At 37.5% G+C, this 7,818-nt stretch overlaps 1 pseudogene; it reads right to left on the reverse strand.

The window, feature by feature from the left end:
• Window positions 1-6,430: 6,430 nt before the first annotated feature.
• LOC114491292 lies at window positions 6,431-6,545 on the reverse strand (annotated as a pseudogene).
• Window positions 6,546-7,818: the final 1,273 nt, after the last annotated feature.

Raw genomic sequence — 7,818 nt, forward strand, 5'->3', positions numbered from 1 at the left:
ATATCAGTGAAGATGTTGCTGTATGGAATGTCTGAGATTTTCCTGCCTATGTTCTCCTCTAGGACTTGAACGGTGTCATGACTTATATTTAAATCTTTTATCCACCTTGAATTTATTTTTCTGTATGGTGTAAGTTGTTGCTTGAGTTTCATTTTTTTTTTGCATGTAGCTGTCCAGCTCTCCCAACACCATTTGTTGAAGAGGTTATTTTTACTCCATTTTATGCATCTTCCACCTTTGTCAAATATTAATTGAATATAGAGACTTGGGCTTATTTCTGGTCTCTCTGTTCTGTTCCATTGGTCTATGTGTCTATTTTTATGCCAGTACCAGGCTGTTTTGATTACAGTGGCCTTGTAATACAGTTTGATATCAGGTATTGTGATCCCCCCTGCTTTGTTCTCCTTTCTCAAAATTGCCGCAGCTATTTGGGGTCATTTATGGTTCCATATAAATTTCTGAAATGTTTGTTCTATATCTGTGAAATATGTCATTGGTACTTTAATAGGGATTGCATTGAATCTATAAATTGCTTTGGGTAGTATGGCCATTTTGATGATATTAATTCTTCCAATCCATGCCTATGCACCCCAATGTTCATAGTAGCACAATTTATAATAGCGAAGTGCTGGAAGCAACCTAAGCGCCCATCAGTAAATGAGTGGATCAAAAACTATTGTGCATTTCCACAATGGAATACTATGCAGCAGAGAGAAAGAAGGAGCTCCTACCCTTTGCAACAGCATGGATGGAACTGGAGAGCATTATGCTAAATGAAATAAGGCAGGTGGTGAGAGGGACAAATATCATATGATCTCACCTTTAACTGCAACATAACCAACAAAAGAAAGCAGCAAATAAAATATACCCAGAGACAGTGAAATTAAGAACAATCTAACAGTAACCAGAGGGGAGGGGGGAGGGCACAAGCAGGGGTAAGGGTGTCTGGAACTACTATAAAGGACACATGGACAAAACCAAGAGGGAGGGTGGAAGCAAGGAAGGAAAGGAGGTAGGTTTGGCTGGAGTGGGGGAGTGATAGGGGAAAAATGCAGACAATTAAATTGAACTACAATAAAAAATTTTTTAAAAAATGTGAGTGTGGAAAAAGGTAGGAAAATATCTCCAGTAACTGAGTTTATTTTAAAGTCCTGATGTTAGTACATGTAAAATATTAATTTTTTTAAGAGCCAGCATTTGTTACTTGTAGACTAATCTACACCACTATGTAATTGACAGCCATTAAAAATAAACATCAATCAGCACTTCCTTCGACAAACTTTACTGAAGTAAATATCTTGAAACTTCTCAAAAGAGCACAGGTGAGAGTACAAAGAGTTGCTTCATTTCTGACAATGAGGAAGACTGTTTTCATGGGCCAATTATAACCATGTCGTCCTGGGGAAGAGATGTGTACTTTTTAGAGAATTTTAGATTCTATGGGAATTAGCTGAAGAAATTGCTAAAGATTGGTAACTTTTCAAAACTGAATTTTTATTTTCTGGCCTATGTAAACATTTCTCTTTCTTTTATAATATGAACTGCAAATCTTTTTTGGAAAGCCTCTTTTTCTCTGACTTATTAATTCTTTGCCTTATGCTTCTTGAGAATGAGGCCAATCCATGTGAATTTTCTTAATATCTCCTGCAGAGGAGCCCTGTGGTCACTTTACCTACCTCAGAAGAAGATAGCTTGTTCTTTTACTTGCAAGAACACTGCTCTGGCTTCTGTTACTGCTTACGTCCTCTTCGTTTTACTTCACCCTTTATGTCCAATTTTTCTTTCATCTTCAGTCTTTCCTCCTCTGCCCACAATAGGGTCAGGGCCCTCCTTTCCCTGAAGTAACCCTCCTCTGACCTTGCTACTCAGTCAGGCCACAACTTATCTATATTCCATTCACCACCAAACTTCTCAAAGAGTACAAATTGTGCTTTCACTTCTTGTTCACACATTCTCTGCTTAACTTCTTTAATATGGCTTCTACCTCTACCCCTTTGTAAAATCACCTTCTGGAAGGTCATCAAGTGTTTCATATCCAACAAATCTAATAAGTTGTTCTCAGTCCTCGTTTACCTCCCACTGTCTGTGGAAATTTCACTTGTTGAAACTCTCCTCCTATGGCCTCTGTAGTGTGACATTCTGCTGGTTCTTCCATTTTTTTCTGAGAACTTCTGTCTCACTCTTGCATTAACTAGCTGCATTTTCTTCCTCGTTCTGCTCCATATTGAAGATATTCTCTTCTCTACATTCTTGGTTTCTGGTAACTCCTCATCCACTCACATTGCTTTACCTTTAACCTCTTCTCCCTTCATCTCAAAATCTTTCTCCTGATGATTCACAATCTAGCAATTTCCAACTGCTGCTAAAATTTTCTTAGATAATAAGCAAGGACTTCAAACTCAGCATATTGAAAAGTAAGGTCATTAACATACAGTAACCAAACTCTAAGCCCTGTTTTTATTAATGACACCACTACTAATGAGTCATGTTTCAAAACTCAGAAGTAATTTTTTGTTTTTCTCACTTCTCATGCCCTATGCCTAATAAATCATTGAATATTGAAGATTCTATAGGCTTTATGGGACCCAGGGTGGGAAGAGCATCTATACATCTAGGTTCAAATCATGGTTTTATTACACTTTTGGCCTTGAGAAAACTACTTATGATGATGGAGTCTTGGTATTTTTATCTATAAAATGGGAAAAGAACAGCCCTATATGGCCAGCTATGAGGGTTGGATGGAAACTTCACATTTTATACTAACTGTTCAAGAAATAGTAATCCCATTCTTTTCCATGACCCTGGTTATGTGTCTCATACCTTTTTTTCTTTTTCTTTAAATGGAATCATGTTTATCAAGGTACTTCATGCCATTCATGACATGTAGGTGTTCATCACATGTGTTTTCTCCTTCCTTCCTTTTGTTATTTCCTCCTCAGTTCAGACCTGCATTGTCTATTGTCTGGGCAATTAATGTGACTCTTGCAAAGCTCTAGCTCCTTCCCTGGATATTTGAGTTGACCTTACAAACTTTTGACTGTTTCTCCTTCCTGAGACATTCTCAGACTAGGCACTGCCCTGCTCAGAAATCTTCATGGTTTCATTATTTCCCAGAAAATGAAGTAGGAGAACTTATAGTCCAAGTTATCTTCAAAGTTATCTTATATGTCAAAATTTTTCCCACACATGACCTACATTTTGGCCAAGTGGTACCACTGTCTCCCTTTCACATGTCCTTACTTTTCCGTTCTGCTGCCCTTCCACCTGGGTCTGGATGGCACCTAAGTAGTCTCTGTCTGCCAATCCGTTTCTACCAAGATGTTCTTTCCTCATCACCCAAATACTTGGAACTTCTCTCTCCTTTGACCCCACAAAGACTTTGCACTTATTATCCTCACATTATTCCCCATTTTAGTGGTTATTTATACACTGTTCACACTTACCCATTCTCCCTCCATAAGACAACAGCTTTTTGAGACTGTGTCTAATTAATATATCTGTTTTTTTTGAAGTAGCTAGTATTGTTGGCCCTCAATACCTTTTGGCTTAATAAAGTAATAAAACTTTGATATACTGACCCATTTGTACAATTGAATGCTTTATATACAACAGAACCACTGTTTATGGGAAGCAAAAGAGAAAAGAGGAATAATAATAAGGAGAAGAAAAAAGAAAGGCAGTCACTTGGAGAATGAGATAATTACTTTCTGTTTGGGTCAGAAAAGTAGGAAATGAAGCATAATTCCTAAGAAAAACAGCAATAACTAGGATTACACTGACAGCGTTGAGGGGGTTTTGAAAACAGTCTCTATTCTTATCTCATTCTAATTCTTGGCAGAACATAATGATTAATATTCTAAGGCAAAAGATTTGCTGGCAAACTGCCTTGTATTTGAAAATAGAGGGAACGCCCAGGCAAGAATGAGATGTGGTAAAGAGGAAATGACTGTCCTGAAGAGGAGCTCTAAGTCATCACAGGAGCAGCCCAAATCCCGGCATGTGTCAGGCAGGCTGATGTGACCTTCGTGCTTCATTTCTCCCTGTGTAAGGCTCCCTATCACTTTGACATAAGCAGAGATAAAGCAGCCTAAGGATGAGGAGGGGTCTAAGGTTTTGAAGACTATAAAGATTGAGTATTTAATGATCTCAATAAAATCCTGTTATTTGTGGCCTACAGTTTGTGAGAGAACTTTTCCAAGTCTTCACTAGGGTGACAGAATTTCTCCATGAGTGAGATCCAAGAGGAAGGTAAGCACCTCAGAAAAGGCCTAGGCTCACCAGATCACTCCATCACATCGGGACCAATAGGCTCACCTTGGCTGACATGGGATAACAGGCATTTCATACTCTTCCAGAAGCCATTTGTTTCGCAGCCTCAAATCATTAAATAAGAAGCTGATGTATTTCCAGGAGGTCTTTGAGCATGCAAATGATACATGATTTTAAAAACTTCTTCAGGATGAGCCAGGCCTTTCTTCTAGTTAATGCAGCTTACATCTATGTGGTTGAAAAAGTTCCATTTCATAAGAACTTGTAGAAAAAGAAGAGTAAAACACATGTTTAAGATAATACAAAATACGAATAGTTCTACTGAACACATTTTGAAAAGTTAGAAGAAAGCTCCCAAGAAGCATGCTTTTGGTGAATTTTGCAGAAATTGCTTGGGCCTTCAGGGTTTATGATGGCTCAGCTACGATCATCACCCTCCTGAAGATTTGTGTCTTACCTGTAAATACATGCCAATACCTCAGGGAAAATTGATTTACCCACCATTTTGTCATCAAATACACTATCATAAATATAGGAAGCAAAGACTGAGGAGAATGGCCAAGTTATTAGCACTGATGTTTTAATTCAAATGCAAGTTCAAAAAAGTCGAATTAAATTCATTCTCCCAAATAATCATTTATACTTTCTGAGCCATAAAAATGAATTATTGGACACGATGCTCTTTCACTTGCTGTCCTCTGCTTCACTTTACTTTCTCCTAGTATGGAGGCTTTGCTACATAAGGGGATTCTAACATTGCTTTGGAGGGGAACCTGAAACAATTTCTATTTAGCATTTTTGATTGGGTTTTTCATTGCATTCTGCTGCTCTTCCTTAAAATTTGCATGATTGGTTTTTTGGTTTTTGTTTTTTTTTAAAATTTTCCAAGTCTTTCTTTTTTTTAAAAAAAAAAGATTTTATTTATTTTTAGGGAGGGAAGGAAGGGGTGGGGGAGAGAGAGAGAGAGGGAGAGAGAGAGAGAGAAACATCAATGTGCAGTTGCTGGGGGTTATGGCCTGCAACCCAGGAATGTACCCTGGCTGAGAATCGAACCTGGGACACTTTGGTTCCCAGCCCGTGCTCAATCCACTGAGCTACGCCAGCCAGGGCTGCATGATTGGTTTTTAAAGAATTCTGCTAGCATCATGGTCTCAGACAATCATTATTCTAGGATTTCTTAAACAAGGGTCACAACACTTAAATCTCCAAAATACTAAGGAAAGCACTTTAAATTAGCATGTGAGATCAGCCTCTGATTGCCTTCTGTTGATTTACTGCTTGTTTGACAGGATATTGCAATCATGCTTTCCACTACCAGGTTCATGTGGGAAAACTCAGGAACCACTCCTTAACTGTCACATATGTGGACAATTTCAGGTTTTTCTGAATTTCCCTCATTATCTTCTGTATTTTCACTGGTTTCAAGTTTACTCATTAAACTTCCTGTTTTTAACCACTGATCCATACTCCCAGTTGAAAAATACAATTTGAAACTACTCACTTGAGAAAGTTAAATGTAGTATAAATTTACAACACAAAACCGCTCCAAATTTGGGGTTATTTTGTGTTATGGGAAAATTTGGTGTGTTTAGAGAAAGAACTAAACATAGATATGCATTTATTAAAGAAGTATTTGAAATCTCATAATTGCGATGGTAATTTAACTGATCTATAGGAATGTGTGTGTGTGTATGCGTGCAAAAGTTAGAGAAAAATCTACTGATTCTTAATGGGACAAACTCATTAAAATATGTATATTAACTTTATAGACTGTGGATTTGCCCAGAGATTACGTAACCTGAGAAACTACTGCTACTCTTCCCACCAGGTAGTGACACTTACATAACCTGTTCTCATCTTATGTATCTTTTCAGCTTTGTTTACTGTGGAAGGCATGTGTGTACTCCATAATTCACAAAATTTGGAGCAGAGGCAGTGGGGTCTTGACCAGCTTAGACCAATCAAGTACTCTTTTATATAATTAGGGGATTGAGGCTAAAACTTTCTAGTTTAGTCCAGTTCTGTACTGTTGGAGTCAGAATCTTAAGATGCCCACAGTCTTCCTTTAGGTGGATGTGGTGTTAACCTGTGGCTACTTTGGAAAAGCAGTACTGGCTGATAATACCTATTAATACCCTCTGATGTATGATGAAAAATCTGCTCCTTTGTAAAATCAGCATAGATTACTATGTTCTGTTTTTTCTTCTGTTTTCAATTAGCAATGATCATGCCTCAGATAAACCTCACCGGCTATGATGCTGCCACTGAGTAAAGCTTGAATTCTTATATTTACATTTCTGACTCTTCTGTCAGGCATTTAGATATTATTTCCCCTTGCAATTTTGGTACCCATATGAGAAAAGAAAAATAGTCATGATTCTACCCAGTTCTGCCTGTTGTGGGTCCCCCCTTTATGTACCGGCCCTTGGGGACATTCTAGTTGATGGTGTACGACGAATATATCTTGATAATTGAGAACATACTGGTTTCCCAACATATCTTGTCAGAGATGTAGCCTTTTCCTTTAGTTTAGTTGTGATAATGTCGGAGCATTTTAAAGGAACTCCAGCAAAAACTAAGGGTGGAATATGGTGGGCATGGAGGGGTAGAATTATGAAAGAACATAGAAATCAATAAACTAAAAAATGAAAAAAAATAAATCGAAGAATTCATTTAGTGTTGGGTTCTGATCTGTCCCTGATGTCTAGCCAAGATCCAATGTGGCTAGGACAGCTTTGGAGCAGGTGGTCCCTGTCCCCTGGACTAGTTTTAAACCTCTCTGTATGGTGTACACATATTTGAATGAGAGACAAGTTGAAAAAAAAGACACTAAAAGTGCAAGCTACAGAACAAAAAAATTCACTTAATTGGAACATCATCAAAATGAAAACTTTTGTTCTGCAAATGATACTATCAAGAAAGTAATAAGACAACCAAAGCAATGGGAGAAAATATTTGCAAATCACATTTCTGATGAAGAATTTTTATCCAGTACATAAAAAGTATTTACAACGTACAGTAAGTAGGCAAATAATCCAGTTAAAAAATGAGGAAAGGAATTGAATAGAAATTTATATTGATATAGAAATGGTCAATAAGCACATAAAAAGACTCAACATCATTAGTGATTAGGGAAATGCAAATCAAAACCACACTGAGATACCACTTCTCACCCACTAGGAAGGCTAAAATGGAACTTCAAAAACACACTAACAAGTGTGTGTGCACATGTACATATGTATGTATCTTTTACTGGACCTCTGTTTCTTTGTAATAATTTGCATAGGTTAGGCCACGTGGGACATTAGTTACATTTATCTTTCACTGCTGTCGCACTTTACACTTTACTATGACCTTTACCAATATTATTATCTGCCTCATTTGATCCTTGCCACAATGTGAGGTTGGCAGATTAGTTTATTATTTTCTCTTTTGAAGATAAAGAAGCTCAGGCTCAGAGATGAGAAGGGACCTGCCATAATCATCCTGTAAATGGTTAAATTAGGATTTAATTCAAATTCTCTTTACAAGATCCCATGCTACTTTTTA

This window comes from Phyllostomus discolor, chromosome 2 (assembly GCF_004126475.2).
Source record: "Phyllostomus discolor isolate MPI-MPIP mPhyDis1 chromosome 2, mPhyDis1.pri.v3, whole genome shotgun sequence".
Lineage (NCBI taxonomy): Eukaryota > Metazoa > Chordata > Mammalia > Chiroptera > Phyllostomidae > Phyllostomus > Phyllostomus discolor.